The sequence below is a fragment of the Schistocerca cancellata genome, chromosome 2 (assembly GCF_023864275.1).
Source record: "Schistocerca cancellata isolate TAMUIC-IGC-003103 chromosome 2, iqSchCanc2.1, whole genome shotgun sequence".
In the NCBI taxonomy this organism is placed as follows: Eukaryota; Metazoa; Arthropoda; class Insecta; order Orthoptera; family Acrididae; genus Schistocerca; species Schistocerca cancellata.
In genome coordinates this window covers 787348180-787364722 of record NC_064627.1, presented here as the reverse complement: position 1 = coordinate 787364722, position 16543 = coordinate 787348180, and the positions used below count along the sequence as shown (strand labels likewise).

Below are 16543 nucleotides of genomic sequence, written 5' to 3'. Positions count from 1 at the left end.
GACAGTCCCTCCAACTCGAAGAGGCGTTAGTGACTCTTTCCACCTATTCGCTCTCTCCTGTGCGTTTAACAGTGGAATTGCTATTGGCCTCTTATGGTTGATTCCCTTGCATTTAATTTCACTGAAGATTGTTTTGATTTTTCTGTGTGCTGAATCAGTCCTTACGACGACCATTTTCTTCTTGATTCTGCGCACTTTTCTTGCAGCCATTGTCATGGTTTTCCTGCCCTTTTTTATTTTATTTTTAAGTGACTTACACTGTCATATTGTAGGCTTTCTCTAAACGTTTTTGCACTCCCTTTTTTCGTCCACCACTTGAAGTGCTTCCTCGGTCACCCAAAGTTTCTTCGTAGTTACTTTCATTTTACCTATGTTTGCCTATTCAACTTCAGTGCTTGTGCTTTTTAGAGATGTCCATCACTTTTCAACTGAATTACTTACTGTGATTTTCTTTATCGCTTCCTTAGAGAACTTCGAACGCATCTTATCATTCCTCATTACCGCAATATCCTACTACTTCCCACATCGGTTTTCCAGAAGGTTCTCTAAAGCTTTAGTCTTGCCTTCATAATTATTAAATTGTGATCCGAGTCTATAAATACTGGTGAGTATGCTTTGCAATCCAATACCTGAGTTTGGAATTTATCATTGATGATGTGATCCAGCTGGCATCTTCCCTCTCTCAAATATACCTCCGTATCTTGTGATTTTGAATAATGTATTCGCTGTTGTCATCTTAAATTTATTGCTGAATTCAGTTAGTCTTTCTCTTCTCTCTTTCCTACTGCCAATCCCATATTCTCCCGTAACTCATTCTCGTATTACTTCCCCCACTACGTCATTCCAATCCCGTATGATTATTAGATTTCATCTCTCTTTACATACTGAATTACCAGTTCAGTATCCTCTTCATCTCTTCATCTTCTGCATGCGATGTTGGCATGTATAACTGAATTATCGTTTACAGCATTCGTATGATGTCGACTTTGACGAGAAAACCCTATCACTAATCTATTCACAATAGCTCACCCTCTGCCCGAATTCCTATTCATAACGAATCCAGCTCCCGTTGTACCATTTTTTGCTGCTGTTGATATCACGCTATATTCATCTGATTACAGATCCTCATTTCCTTTCCGTTTCACTCCACTGGCTCCCACTATATCTAGATTCAGCGTTTGCATGTTCCTTTTTAGATTTTCTAGCATTCCTACAACGTTCAAATTTCTGAAATTCCATGCTCCGATTGATACGATGTTTGTTATTCCTGCGTTGGTTATTCCGTGTTTTTCTCATGATCATCTCCCCCTTGGCAGTCCCCTCCCGGAGATCTGAGTGGGGGATTAATCTGGAGTCTTTATCGATCATCATGACACTTTTTCAATTGCAGGCCACATATCCCGTGGATACACATAGCCTTCTGCGTCCTCATGCCGTTGATCATTGCTGATCCTTCCGTGATTTAGAGGCGATTTCACAATCCAAAGGGCAAGAGTGCCCTGACCCCCCCCCCCCCATCCCTTCCGCTCGTCCGCACTCTTCGATAAGACGACAGGGGGTACCATTTCCAAGGACCACCGAGTTCCAAGCGTCAACGAGGATATCTGTAGTCCAATTCTTGCACAACGATGTGCTTGGTGCACAATATGGCAATCTTCACTTCTGATGATCAGACGAGATCTACCAGAATCTTGACTAGCAGCCCGCCCTCACGTTCCCACGCAGTCCAACATCGGGTAACTGTAACATCCGTATGCAACATAAATCCTGATATTCCACGATTCAACCAGAAGGTGAAATGGAGACCCAGAAAGAGGCTCCTTTAAAAGGCTATTGGATGTTTATATGGCTGCCTGATACCAGTACGAGGAATATCTGTGAGCTATGTTGCAACCACTCTACAACTGACACTGGTCACGCCCTTTATACGTCATAAAAGACCTAATAATAACACTAAACACGAAAAACGCTAATGCATTATGTTGGCCCCTCTACTTGTCACAAAAAATTGCTTCGCTGATCATTTACGTATCCGTCGATAGTGCGTACCAGTATGACATTGCATTGATGTCCGACATTGTCTTATGGGTCCTTCAATTTTTCTGTTAGACTATGTAAATAAGCTACTTTTGTAAGTACACGTAAAGAGGAACATTTCTTACATTGACCTATCTAAATGAGCATTCCTTCCACTTATCATTTTGTAATTTACACTTAAGAACACCTTATTTGAAACACAATCACTGGCAGAGACTGTTTTACACCATTACCAGGCTATTCCGTTCGTAGTATGACTACCTACTTCCTTGGCCATACTTCAAGTTCCTGCCGCTAATCGTTGCTGCTGTCACAGCGCTACACTTACTGGCGATGATAGAAAATACATAAATCCAAGATAACAGCAGCTACGCCACCCTTACTTACCACGTGGAGAAACATGCCCCGCTTATGTAAGGTGTCACTATCATCACGTGACAGGACACGTTCCTCCTTGTCCCCTTCACCCATCCCCTTCGCTCCTCCCTATCCTCTCTCCAGGCAATACCTGTACAGTATTAATGCAGCCAGTCACACCGTAGTATCTTAGTGGGCATTACTATGACATCACAATAGGACCACAGAGCAGTCATCTCTCTGCTTAAAAGTATCTGAATGATCTGAATTTTTTGCGCCATGTTTTAACTCATTTACCTAAAAAAGTAAGTAAAAGTTTTATTTTTCAGTATTTACACAACTAAAATACAGTCAAATTAATATTTTCAATCCAAATTGTTGTGTGATGCATGTCAAGTGTGACAATGTTCTTTTCAAATCTAAAGTGTCTGATTGAACTTACTCATTTTGAGAAGACCGTAGGAGCGATCTCGTTTACTTTCTGAAAATATTCAAGAGCATGGATCGTATAAATACCTATTAATATAAGACAAGCGGTTTCGACAGGCTTCGCTGTCATCTTCAGTTCTATAACAAAGGGCATATATATATGGAATATGTCTCACAACATTAGTTAAGCCGGCCGGTGTGGCCGTGTGGTTCTAGGCGCTTCAGTCTGGAACCGCGTGTCCGCTACGGTCACAGGTTCGAATCCTGCCTCGGGCATGGATGTGTGTGATGTCCTTAGGTTAGTTAGTTTAAGTAGTTCTAAGTTCTAGGGGACTGATGACCACAGATGTTAAGTCCATAGTGTTCAGAGCCATTTGAACCATTTTTGAACATTAGTTAAAACGTAATATTTGAGATAAAAGTTTAAGTTGAAATTGCAAAAAAACGGAACTGTAGCTGCACATTTACGCATCCTAAAAAGGCTTTTTGCTATGGAACGTGTTTATTTTATATTGGACCTCATAACAAGCACGTTCTCATGTGGATAAAAATAAAAATCAGCACATTACAAATGGTTTGTCATAACGAAAATATTTAAAAAAATAAAATAACGTGTGAAAATGGCCATATGTATACATATATACATATACCGGCTCCACGTCCAGTTTATGTCAACAGATGTGCTAGTATATATATATATATATATATATATATATATATATATATATATATATATACGTTCTTAAATATTTTAGTTATGATATACCTTGCATAATGTGCTGATTTTAATCCACATGACAAATTGGCGTGACGTACAAGTAAAACGAACACATTTCATAAAAAATCTTTTTTAAGGTTAGTAAATGTGTATTTCCAGTTCCGTTTTTTGTAATATCAAACTAAAATTTTAATCTCAAATATTGCCTTTTAACTAATCTTATGAGAAGTATTCCATGTATACTCAGTTTGTTACAAATCTGAAGATGAGAGCAAAGCCTGCCGAAACCGGTCGTCTTAAATAAATAAATATTTGTGTAACTAGCAACTAAAATGTCTGCAAAAATACATCAGTAATAAAAATACAAGGTTTACATCAAGTGTCACATTGTTGTTTTACACACACACACACACACACAAACGCACTCTTGAAGTCACGTACAATACACATTCAAATGAAATGTTTCCACATCTAAATTGTTCTATGATGCCTGTTAAGTGTTGTAATAGTATCTACAAGTCGAAAATATACGTACAGAAGGTTGGCATTTCAATCTGAGTTACGTTATTGGCGGTTCATAAAATTTTTCTTTTTAATTTTTCAGTGATTTTCCATATTATTAGTAATCACCTTTGAGGAGGGAGGGAACAAAGATAATGCATCACGTTTCACACTGTAAAATATAATGTGCTATTATCGGCCTCATATTGGTTTTTATTTTACATTTGAACTAGAAATATGTGCAACATGCACTTTGCAATAATTACCAACCAGAACTGTGATGTGTAAGAACTCTAAAACGTTTAGAGGCTGTAATTTCTACAGTCAGCACCTAAATAATACTAATATCTAATCAAAATAAACAATGTAGAAACAAACTCTCTCTCTCTCTCTTTCTCTCTGTCTCTCTCACACACACACACACACACACGCACACACACACACACGCACTCGCGTACATGCTACACAGCCGAAAGATAAAAGATATTAGGTAGTCAGAAAGATGGTGTTTTGTCTTTTGTTTTTCAATGTAACACTTAAACTGCATATTTTCGATGCCGCATCAGCAGAGTAATTTCATGGTTTACTTTAATCACTATACGACCAAAGTCGTTTGTTTTTGGAACGAAAAGGAGATGAAAACAGCCAATGATAACGGTAGGACAAGGATGAGACGAAAGGCCGACATCTTGAAAACGAATTGTTTTTCACCAAAATGAAATCATTTCTCATAAAAAATAAAGTTGTAGAATGTAAAACACTTGGAGGTTTCATCTTAATGTGCAAGTACAACTACAGATCTCCAATCATAAACGAAAACTCAAACTTCGCATCAAAATAAAATTGTATTATTTCTAAAAATATAAAAGATTTCGAGCACAAACCACACATAACTACTGTTGTAAAGTAACTGTTTTATAAAATTTAATACAAATACAAATCTTCTGCATATTGGCTGTACTGATAAAATGTATAAGCAAAACAGCACTTGTTGATGACCACAGGTTGACTGTTGAACCACACTTTCCAAGCACAATGGACCTTGAAATTAAATATTTCCACATCATTGTGTGACACTGCGGTTTTATGTTCATCCTACAGGGAATTGTCCACCAACCTCTTGGCGATTTCTTCTTCTGCAGCAGCTCACACACTTTCCCTGTTAAAAACAAACCGGTTTTGTCCCACTGAGCAAGCTGTTGAAGGCCCCAGTCACACTAATTGTGTCTAAAGCGTGCAACAAATTTTCTAATATCAGATTAACTGAGCTATTAAAGGATAGACAGTTTTGAGCGAAAAAGTCGACATTTTGCAATTCCTTTTGCTCAAAACACCGCCAACTCCGTGCTAATCAGAAGTTACAGTTTTGACATTCACACGCAAATACAGTCACTTATTATAGCCGGCGGATGGTAACTAACCGAACATTTTGCCAAAATATTACAAAACGTGTTACCTGTAACTGAGTGCTCGTCCAAATATTCCACAGCTTGATCCCAAGATCATTTAGTTCTCGGTACTGATTTGTTTAATATGCCACACAGATTTTAGCACATTCAAAAGTCACAGTTTATTGGGAATTTCACGTGTTTGCCTATTCCGCTCGTTAGCGATAATTTTACTGCTCTCCACGGTCAAATTTAGCTGTTAATTCCACAAAAGTACTACATCTTTTCTGAGTGCCTAGTACACGCGTCCGAACATGACGAATTCTGATCTCCAAACGTAAAGTAGACTTCACAAACGAATTCCTTAGTCTACATAACACTTTCCACTGACTGTCTGATATACATCATAGCTAATGATCTATCGGTATAAACCCATACTGTCCTATGTGATTTACTATGAACTAATCACAACGTCTTTTCAGAGCAGTTTATAAAATGAAGAACTTTAGAAACCCACAATATCAAAATAAGTCGCTCTTTAAATAACTGAATTATCGTAAAATGTTTCTTGTTTCTCAGTACCATAAACTAGCTAATATCGCTTTACAAAACTTCCCTTGAGGGTATGACTCACTCTCATTGTAAATATATACTCCATATGATAATTTCACACACAACTTTAATAGACGTAAAAGTATTCACTTATCGTGTTACCTCGCATTCGCACTTTCACTCACACTAAAAGTGAACATATTAAATTAGCAGTAATTAATAAAAGACATAATATTAAAAAAAATAAAGTCTTATTTTTAAATCACATTGTTTTTTATTGCTTAGGATTTCCCAGTCTGTATAACGCTGACACCTTTCGGCTACAGCCATTATCACTTGGAACTAACAGGTTTGCTCGATCGGAAGCCCACATCTGTCACGCTGGAATGATGAATCATTGTTTTACCCATCTATCAAGCTCTCATCTGACGTCCATACACGTGATGCAATATGACTCAGTTGTCTGTATTTAATTGGTGGCACTATTTTACCGAAATTTGCCTGATCACATGGTTTTCTAAGCAACTTCGCCCAACGATAGCAGGTAAAGTTCGAGGCACTGTCAGAGTAGGGCAATGGTTTCCTCATTGTGGGAAATGTGGTCATCTAATAGCCTTCGAATTATAGTGATACTGGTAACACTTTTGATAGCATACATTTTAAGTTATTATGAAAGTAAATCATGCTGTCACATTCTTAAACGTTTGCAGTGCCTTGGACAAGAATCCATACACATCTGTTGCCCTCCCGCAAGAGGTTCGAGTCCTCCCTCGGGTATGTGTGTGTGTGTGTGCGTGTGTGTGTGTGTGTGTGTGTGTGTGTGTGTGTGCGTGTTTTGTTCTTAGCATAAGTTAGTTTCAGTAGTGTGTAAGTGTTGGGACCGACGACCTCAGCAGTTTGGTTACTTCGGAATTCACACACATTTGAACATTTGAACATCTGTTGCGATGGGTTCTAATATTCAATTGTGTATAATTCACACTTGCAACAGCGATCGGAGGCTTAGCCTTCTGACAGATACCAGAAGGTTTTAGTAAAGTCTGCACTTTCTTGTACAGTTTAGGAAAGTAGCAATATGAGTCTATTTCGTGTGCACATTTTATGACACCAGTGTCCCCATGCATAGTGGGTTACCATGTTAAATTATCCTCACAGTCAGACCAGTGGTCTGAGTGTGGATTGTTGCAGTAGAACAGAACGTCAATGACAATGGTGTAATGCTCAGATAATTTTTGATTCGTTCCTTGTTGTGCTTGTTATCAACCTACACGTCACCTAGAAACAGTGCTCTGTAACCTGGCCATATTATTCCAAAATGTAACTAATATTTCTGGCGGGTTTAATCTTTTATCAATAACACTCTTAGATTGGTCAACTTATCATTTATTTCATGTGTTTCGTCCAAGTCTTCAGGCAGTCTAGAGAGGGAATCTGCTATTATGTTTTCTTTCCCTTTTAAGTGGATCATCTCAAAGTCTTACTCTTGAATAACTAAAGCCCATCTAGCTAACTGTGGTTGCATAAGTTTACGTATCATTAAGAAACTCAGAGCATGATGGTCGCAATATACTTTCTTATGGGTCCCTGCTAAATAGTTATGAAACATACAGAATGTCTATTCTACAGCAACAGCTTCCTGCTCTGTGGCTGAATATCCTCCTTCGTGTTGAGACAGGACCTTACTTGCAAATGCAGTGGTACAAAATGTAGGTATACCATTTTATTCTCTCATCTGAAACAAGCAAGAGCCAAGTCCAAGATGACGCATCTGTTATCAGTCAAAAACTAATTATCATGAATTTACTAATACTTATATAATGCTATAAAAATCTCTTTAGAAATCACTAGACCCATGCCGCTGAACATTATTTCTTAATAGATACAACAGAGCTTCAGAATTAACCATTTTATCTGGCACAAATCATCAATAAAAAAACACGACCGATAATACCTTCAACCATTCCTTGTATGTGGAGAAGCTAACTTGTCACGTAATGTTCCATGAGGTGTTATGAAATAAGCATGAAACTTGATCTGCTGAAGGACAACTTTAAATTTTTTGAAGTTGACAGTGACAACAGACAATGAAAACTCACCTGGCACTTCAGATCATTTTCACCTTCTGTTGTTATGTAAAGGAAACTACATGACACTTATATGAAAAAGCGTAATGAACAGTAGTAATGAACGTTCATATAGGTAAAAAACGAGGGTTTCTTTGCTTTCAGAGTCATGCAAACATTATAACCACTCCATGATAATTTTATCTTATAGTAAAGCTGCTTGTCCCCCTCCGATTAAAAGGTACTTGCTACTGTAAAGAATCACTGAAAACTAAATAAGGAAGATAGAGGATGTCAGTTTATTCTATGAACGACCAGTAATATATCTGACATTGAAATACCAACACCCTTCACCTATATTTGACATAGGGATAATATCGCAGCAATTAGGAAGCTTAATGGAACAATGTAAATCTGGAAATATATAATTTGTGGGTGTGTTGTGCCTTACTCCAGGAGTCGGCCTCAAATGGGAATGAATTGCATTCTTCCAATATCTGGCAGTAATTCAACCTGTTTGTGTATATGTTTACTTAGCATAGTATTTTAAACAACATATGTTTTATGCTGTTGCAAGTCTAGTCAGGTTATTTTTACTACGTAGCACATTTAAGCCTAAGCTAAAATGTCAACTGTTTGTTTACCATGCTTTTTGTAACTATGTAGGCATAGAACTGGTGTTCTTACTTTAGAATTCACAACCACATTTTAGGGAGTAGTTTGACAGATAGGTGTGTGTGTGGAAAATAATATTGTGGCGCTTAACATAAATGTTGTATTTCTTTGTATTTTGACGTATTATTGCTCACTTTTACATTTGGAAAGGACATTGACATTAGGAAGAACATTAGGACACTTGACAAGTATCGTACAACAGTTTAGATTGGGAAAAATAATTAATTTGTGACATCGTTATGCCTTACACCATTGTTTTTCAATCTACAATCTGTTGGTCGCGACCACCGTTTGCCGTGAGGGGGGGGGGGGGCAGGAGGGGGGAGGGTCGCCAAGTCTTGATCGGGCGGTCTGGTCGCAGGAGGAAGAAGCTGCAGCACGGCCGGTAACGTATGTTCCGTGACAGTCAATGGCAGAAATGTTACACGGAGGTAACAAGGTTTTGGGAAAGCACATCGTAAAGTAGCTCAAGGTCGGACATGGTACTTAATTGTAGTGCACTCAAAAGCACTCCGTCTTCAGGCCACAAGTGGCCCATCGGGACCATCAGACCGCCGTGTCATCCTCAGTTGAGGATGCGGATATGAGGGGCGTGTGGTCAGCACACCGCTCTCCTGGTCGTTATGATGGTTTTCTCTGACTGGAGACGCTACCATTCGGTCGAGTAGCTCCTCAATTGGCATCATGAGGCTGAGTGCACCCCGAAAAATGGCAACAGCGCATGGCGGCTGGATGGTCACCCATCCAAGTGCCGGCCACGCCCAACAGCGCTTAACTTCAGTGATCTCACGGGAACCGGTGTATCCCTGCGGCAAGGCCGTTGCCAATTATTTGTAGTCATGAACATGAATTTAATTTAAGCCTGTTGATCTCTTCAAATAAGGATTTGACATTGATGAGAAGTGATGCGATGTCTATCGAACTTTTCCTAGTTTGCGGAACGAAATTAGGTGGCGAGGGTAACTGCAGACTTTATTCACAAGTTCATCTATGAGAGGTCTGTAGGAAGAGGAGGAAGCAACACATTAACTTCCGGGTGGGAACGGCAGTCCGGGGACAGCGTCTTGTGCTGTACTGACAACTTATTTTTCGTGCCTATCATCTGCTGTGGTAACAATACGGAATTAGAACAATTCGTGAAAGTGAATTTAAAAGATTCTCACGCTGAAATGTGATTAAAGTGGCTCCAACATCAAACACACAGTTCACCACGGTTACTAGAATGCATTTCTGTAAATGTGCTTCGAACCAAACAATAGATCGATAGGACTGGTAGCAGCGAAAGAAGGTATGAAGTACGAGTACATCAGTTTCTACCGAGCGGATCTGGGACGCTTGGCTGATCTCAGATTTCAATTCACACACTCTGTATTTTCGTATCTCTTTGACTTGATCGGAATTCCTAAAAAATCGACGTTGCTTGTCGGTAGGTTCTTTTTTCATTTCTACCGTGTTGTTATTAGTGATTGTCGTGAAGTGAATCATTGTTATTTTGATAGTGCTTAATAAAATAGTTGAAAAATCTTATGAAAAACTAGCACAATAACTTGCAGTACAATATAGAAAATATCATCGTAATTAATTAGAAAGAAATGTTGTCTTTCTTCTGAAACCGTATGAAAGTAATGAAACAACCCAGTGCGTGTCAGAATAGTAGAGGTTCCACGAAAATTCAGGCCTAAGCATAGTGAAGTTTAATTTTTATTAAAATTATGCAAATCCTTGTTTAACATTAATTCTGAATTGAATAGAACATTGTTTTATAATAAATACACCGTGTAACGATCAATAAACGGAAAACCTCAAAACTGTTCTCAGGAACTGATCGATAGCAAACTGAACGATACCCAATAAGTAACTTTGAGAAATTCGGAAAATTGGTCTACTTTTTCACAAATTGACTCCACAGTGGGACCTTACTTAAAGAGCATAATTCGCTTATGAGTTTTACCTGCAATGTGAAACACTCGTCATGCAAGACTTACTTCCTGCAGAATTAACATGAAAATAGGATAATTCTTTCCATTCCGAAAAAGTACTAAAACAATTTATAAAATGGTAATATAACGGATAATACTGTACATCCCTTTCTTTACAAGAAAGTTGTCTATAGACATTAGTTTTTGCCTACATTTCAAAACGTGTGGTAAACACAGAAGATTTAGTTGAATGAAACATCTCTCTCTTTGTACTAGTTAATGGGAACCTATATTGAATTCGTGTTGGTTAACGACGATGAATCTGAAATGGCATTCATAAACAGGTATTTCAAGGCCACGAATTAACAAGAGTTTTTGAAGTTTGGAGAGGTAAGATCATCGTCACGGAGAACTTTCAACATCGTCGAGCAGATCGGAATGGAGATACCGGAGACAACAATTTCAGAGCGAGGATTCGCTTACTAAAAACTGAAAACTACATTACCGGTGGCACTGTCATTTCTCGGAGCTTCTACTCGCAACGTCAAAGAACAGAAAGTGACTTACCGCCCAGTCATTACATCTGAAGAGGTTCTGTCTAGGTCAGAAGGTGGATTTAGAAATGGTACCGAAGACTAAAAAAAAGTGACATTGAACAGACTCGCTATGCGAAACATTGCTCGTTAAGTGATTCAGTCTCATACAAAACTACGTTGCATATTGCTCGTTATGCAAATCACTCCCTACAGAAGTACTTTGCTCGTCGTAATAATAATACCGATGTAGATATTACGCGGTTTCTTTCCCTGCGGCTTCTGTTATCTCATTGCCATTTGTTTCTGTCACGGGTGCCACCTAGCCATAAAAAAGTAAGCAGAGGTTGTAGATCCTACACTACAATAAAATTAAGTTTCAATGAGAAGGCTGCGCCTGTTTAATTATTCATGATTTGTTGAATCGTCGTTCTATGTTTCAGACACTAACAACCAAATCATTTTCTAATCTGAAGTCTATTTCTCTTCTTAATTTTTATGTTGATCACTGAAGAGGACACTGATTCACAAAGGCAGGACTTCACTAATAATTTCAAAGCTCTCCTTGCCAGCTGTGGGTATTCTTCTCTTTTCTTCATCCAGAAGACACTACTCTTTAGCGAATTTAATTACAGTTTAGGTATATCGTGAGCAGCAAAATCGATAAGTGCTTCTTTAATCCTCGCGCTCACATCAGCCAGCTGTACTGATATATATATATATATATATATATATATATATATATATATATATATATATATATATATATATTTCTACAAAAAGGTACGGCTAAACTTTCACGAAACATTTCTCACACACAAAGAAAGAAAATATGTTATGTGGACATGTATCCGGAAACGCTTACTTTCCATGTTAGAGCTCATTTTATTACTTCTCTTCAAATCACATTAAGCATGGAATGGAAACACACAGAAACAGAACGTACCAGCGTGACTTCAAACACTTTGTTACAGGAAATGTGTGGTGACACCGCCAGACACCACACTTGCTAGGTGGTAGCCTTTAAATCGGCCGCGGTCCGTTAGTATACGTCGGACCCGCGTGTCACCACTATCAGTGATTGCAGACCGAGCGCCGCCACAGGTCTAGAGAGACTTCCTAGCACTCGCCCCAGTTGTACAGCCGACTTTGCTAGCGAAGGTTCACTGACAAAATACGCTCTCATTTGCCGAGTCGATAGTTAGCATAGCCTTCAGCTACGTCATTTGCTACGACCTAGCAAGGCGCCATTACCAGTTACTATTGATGCTGTAAAACATGTACCGTCAAGAGCGATGTTCACCATTTATGGATTAAAGTTAAGTATTCCAGCAGCAACGTACTTTTTTCACTGAAGTCTAATTTCCTTGTCCTGTTCCAGACCTCACGCCAGCCTGCGTGAGCTAAAGCGCGTGCCTTTCCGCTTCCTCTAGTAGTACCGGGTTGGCTCTCTTGCCAACCCACAACAAAATGTTCAAAATGTCCGTTAGCGAGGATGCATGTATCCACCCCCCGTTGCATGGAATCCCTGATGCGCTGATGCAGCCCTGGAGAATGGCGTATTGTATCACAGCCGTCCACAATACGAGCACGAAGAGTCTCCACATTTGGTACCGGGGTTGCGTAGACAAGAGCTTTCAAATGCCCCCATAAATGAAAGTCAAGATGGTTGAGGTCAGGAGAGCGTGGAGGCCATGGAATTGGTCCGCCTCTACCAATCCATCGGTCACCGTATCTGTTGTTGAGAAGCGTACGAACACTTCGACTGAAATGTGGAGGAGCTCCATCGTTCATGAACCACGTGTTGTGTCGTACTTGTAAAGACACATGTTCTAGCAGCACAGGTAGAGTATCCCGTATGAAATCATGGCGGTGAATCGAGGAAGTACAGTACATACTGATGAAACTAAAATGAGCTCTAACATGGAAATTAAGCGTTTCCGGACACATGTCCACATAACATCATTATTTGTGTGTGAGGAATGTTTCCTGAAAGTTTGGCCGTACCTTTTTGTAACACCCTGTATATATAAGGATTTAGTGACTATCTATGGTCGATTTCAGATCAGAGTTCAGTTTTGGAATATAACTTAATAGTTTCTCTTCTAAATTTTGCAAGCTCTGTATCACGCAAAGAATTTGAGAACTTACTGCTACTAACTGGTCCATTGCAACCTCGTCAGCAATAATATGAAAGCAAGGTAAAAAGTCAAACGTTATCTTTTGTAACTACAAAAGAAATTTTGAGAGGAATCTTTTGATTTTATCCTTGGCCGGTTCAATGTTTCCCTCTCTCCCTTGGAAGTTTTTGTCTAAAATATTGAGATGGTTCAAAACATGATGGACAAATTTGAATGTTAATAGCCAAACAGGGTCACAAAAATTATTCACATTAGACTCTTGCAAAAACATCAACAGTTCATCTTTTAGTTCCAGAACTCGTGTAAGCACCTTTCCTTTGTAAAGTCACATGACGTCTGCATGATAAAGGAGATTGTAATGGGGCCAACCCATGTCTTCACAAATAGTTCGTAACAGTCGGCACTGCAACGCTTTACCTGTAATAGCGTTTGCAACCTTGAACACCTCTTAAAGCTCGTTATTTAAAGCTGGAGGTAAAACTGTGGCTGCCTGAGTTTGTCGCTAAAGAAAGCCCTATGTCCAAGAAACATTTGGCATTATTGATTATAATTTCGCAACGAGCCCATTTCTTTACCAGTCATAGCTTTAGTACTATAACTACAAATGGCGATACATTTTGTTCAATCAGTATCGTAGTTGCGAGTGCTTTCCATGGACGTGTTTTACAAACTCTGGCCATTGGTGTTCGCAGGATGTGCTCTGCAGAATAAAATGTCTTCTGCGATTCTTTCATCTGCTACAAAGCGCACAATCCGAAACACCATTAAATTCATCAAACTACAAAGCAAAATGTGGGCTCTTCTTTAATTTTTCGACTAATTGTCCTCGAATGTCACACACAGTATCGTTTATTCTGCGTACAGTGGTATTATCAGAAAGTAGTATGATTTTTAGCTTGTTTGCCTTCTTTTTACCTTACGTAATCCAACAATTTCCAGGGCTGCTGACAAAATAAGATTCTAGGCATCTGTATGCGGCTTCCCTGCTTTAGTGACTCGGTATGCCACTCGCTAGCCAGCTAGTAACAATTTCTCGTTGACAAAGGATACCTAAAATCAGATAAAAATATTGTTATATCAGAAAAAAAGATATAAATAATCAGTAATATAATATTGTTTTCAATGAATAAATATCAGTACTATTTTATTACCTAAATCATAGTACTCTTATGCTCATAAATTAAGGATAATTGCAGAATGTGGTGGCACACCATGTGGCACTACACAAAACTGGCGCTAATAGCATAGGCACATAGGGAACACACACGACACAGATCTGTGAGTCCACGGTATCGGTGATACGTTGAGAAAACAGTCCCGAAACACGTGTACTACAGAACGCCGTTGTTTTCTGCGCATGTACCCCAACATCAATATGGGATATGATCACCATGCACACGTACAAAGGCCACATAGCGGGTTGGCATACTCTGGATCAGGTGGTCGAGCAGCTGCTGCGGTATAGCCTCCCATTCTTGCACCAGTGCCTGTCGGAGCTCCTGAAGTGTCGTAGGGGTGTGAAGACGTGCAGCGATACGTCGACCGACGTGCTCGATGGGGTTTAGGTCTGGAGAACAGGCAGGCCACTCCATTCGCCTGATATCTTCTGTCTCAACGTACTCCTCCACGATGGCAGCTCGGTGGGGCCGTGCGTTATCATCCATCAGGAGGAAGGTGGGACCCACTGCACCCCTGAAAAGGCGGACATACAGGTGCAAAATGACGTCCCGATACACCTGACCTGTTACAGTTCTTCCGTCAAAGACATCCAGGGGTGTACGTGCACCAATCATAATCCCACCCAACACCATCAAAACACGACCTTCATACAGGTCCCTTTCAAGGACATTAAGGGGTTGGTATCTGGTTCCTGGTTCACGCCAGATGAAAACCCGGTGAAAATCACTGTTCGGACTATACTTGGACTCATCAGTGAACATAACCTGCGACCACTGTTCCAATGATCATGTACTGTGTTCTTGACACGGGCTCTCCTGTGACCAGGGGTCAGTGTAATGCACCTTGCAGGTCTCCGGGCGAATAAACCATGTTTCTTCAGTCGTCTGTAGACTGTGTGTCTGGCGACAACTGTTCCAGTGGCTGCGGTAAGGTCCTGAGCAAGCCTACCTGCAGTATTCCGTAGCCGTCTGCGGGCACTTATGGTGAGACATAAGTCTTCTTGTGGTGTTGTACACTGTGGTCGTCCCATACTGTAGCACCTGGACACGTTTCCTGTCTGCTGGAATCGTTGCCACAATCTTGAGATCACACTTCGTGGCACACGGAGGGCCCGTGCTACGATCTGCTGTGTTTGACCAACCTCCAGTGTCCCTAGTACTCTACCCCTGATAACGTCATCAATATGTGTTCTTTGAGCCATTTTCAACACACAGTCACCATTAGCACGTCTGAAAACGTCTTACTCGCTGCACCGTACTCTGACATGCACCATCACATCTCTGCGTATGTGGCGTGCTGCCAGCGTCACCGTGCGACGACTGCAGGTCAAATGCGCCACATGGTTATAACCCGAGGTGATTTAAACCCGCAAACCGCCCACCAGAGCCTTGTTTCATCATGTATCAGCATTATCCTTAATTTATGAGTGTAATTTGCTGCTGGTAAGCGTTTTCAGTTTCGTTTCGAAAAAAACCAACTTTTATCAGCTCCCCTGGAATGTTTAGTTGAGAAGTGAAGCATAAGCTTTGATGATTTCATACTCTCAAGTGACAATACTCCGTCGCAAATTACACATTTGGGTTCATTTTCCATGTCAGTTAAACCATACTTCGAATAAATGTCGTTACGAAGTCTATTTCTATTCGATTTTGATTCGCTTCCGCCACTGCCACCTGTACCAAACTTGCAGGGCTGTGCATATCTTTTGAGAAACTTCTCCATTGTATGCTCGCTCGAATATAAGCGCAAATAATTACGTCTTTACTCGCTGGCGTACTGCGACAGGTCCTTAACAGCGAACGAAAACGAGCACCTATGCGAGCGCTGACGGTATCTCGCCCACTCGCCTCCACCGCGGCAAAGAATACGGGCTGTGTGAGGAAAGAGATGACAATGATATTTTATCTACCGAAGTTTTTATTTTTTTTTTCAAACAGGAATATTGTCCCCTTCAAGTTATTTTCCTTCGGCAGCTGTACACTGGCGAACTCGCTGTTCCCAGTCTTAGAAGCAGCACTGAAAGGCTTCAGCTGGAAGGGCCTTTAACACAT

At 40.0% G+C, this 16543-nt stretch overlaps 1 protein-coding gene across 1 annotated transcript in view; it reads left to right on the top strand.

The window, feature by feature from the left end:
- The first annotated feature begins 2591 nt into the window (after positions 1-2591).
- Positions 2592-16543, top strand: part of LOC126162645 (ATP-binding cassette sub-family C member 4-like) — a 335428-nt gene continuing 321476 nt past the window's right edge. The window contains exon 1 of the mRNA XM_049919282.1: positions 2592-2699. The gene's annotated coding sequence lies outside the window, so the exon portion shown is untranslated. The remainder of the gene's footprint in view (positions 2700-16543) is intronic.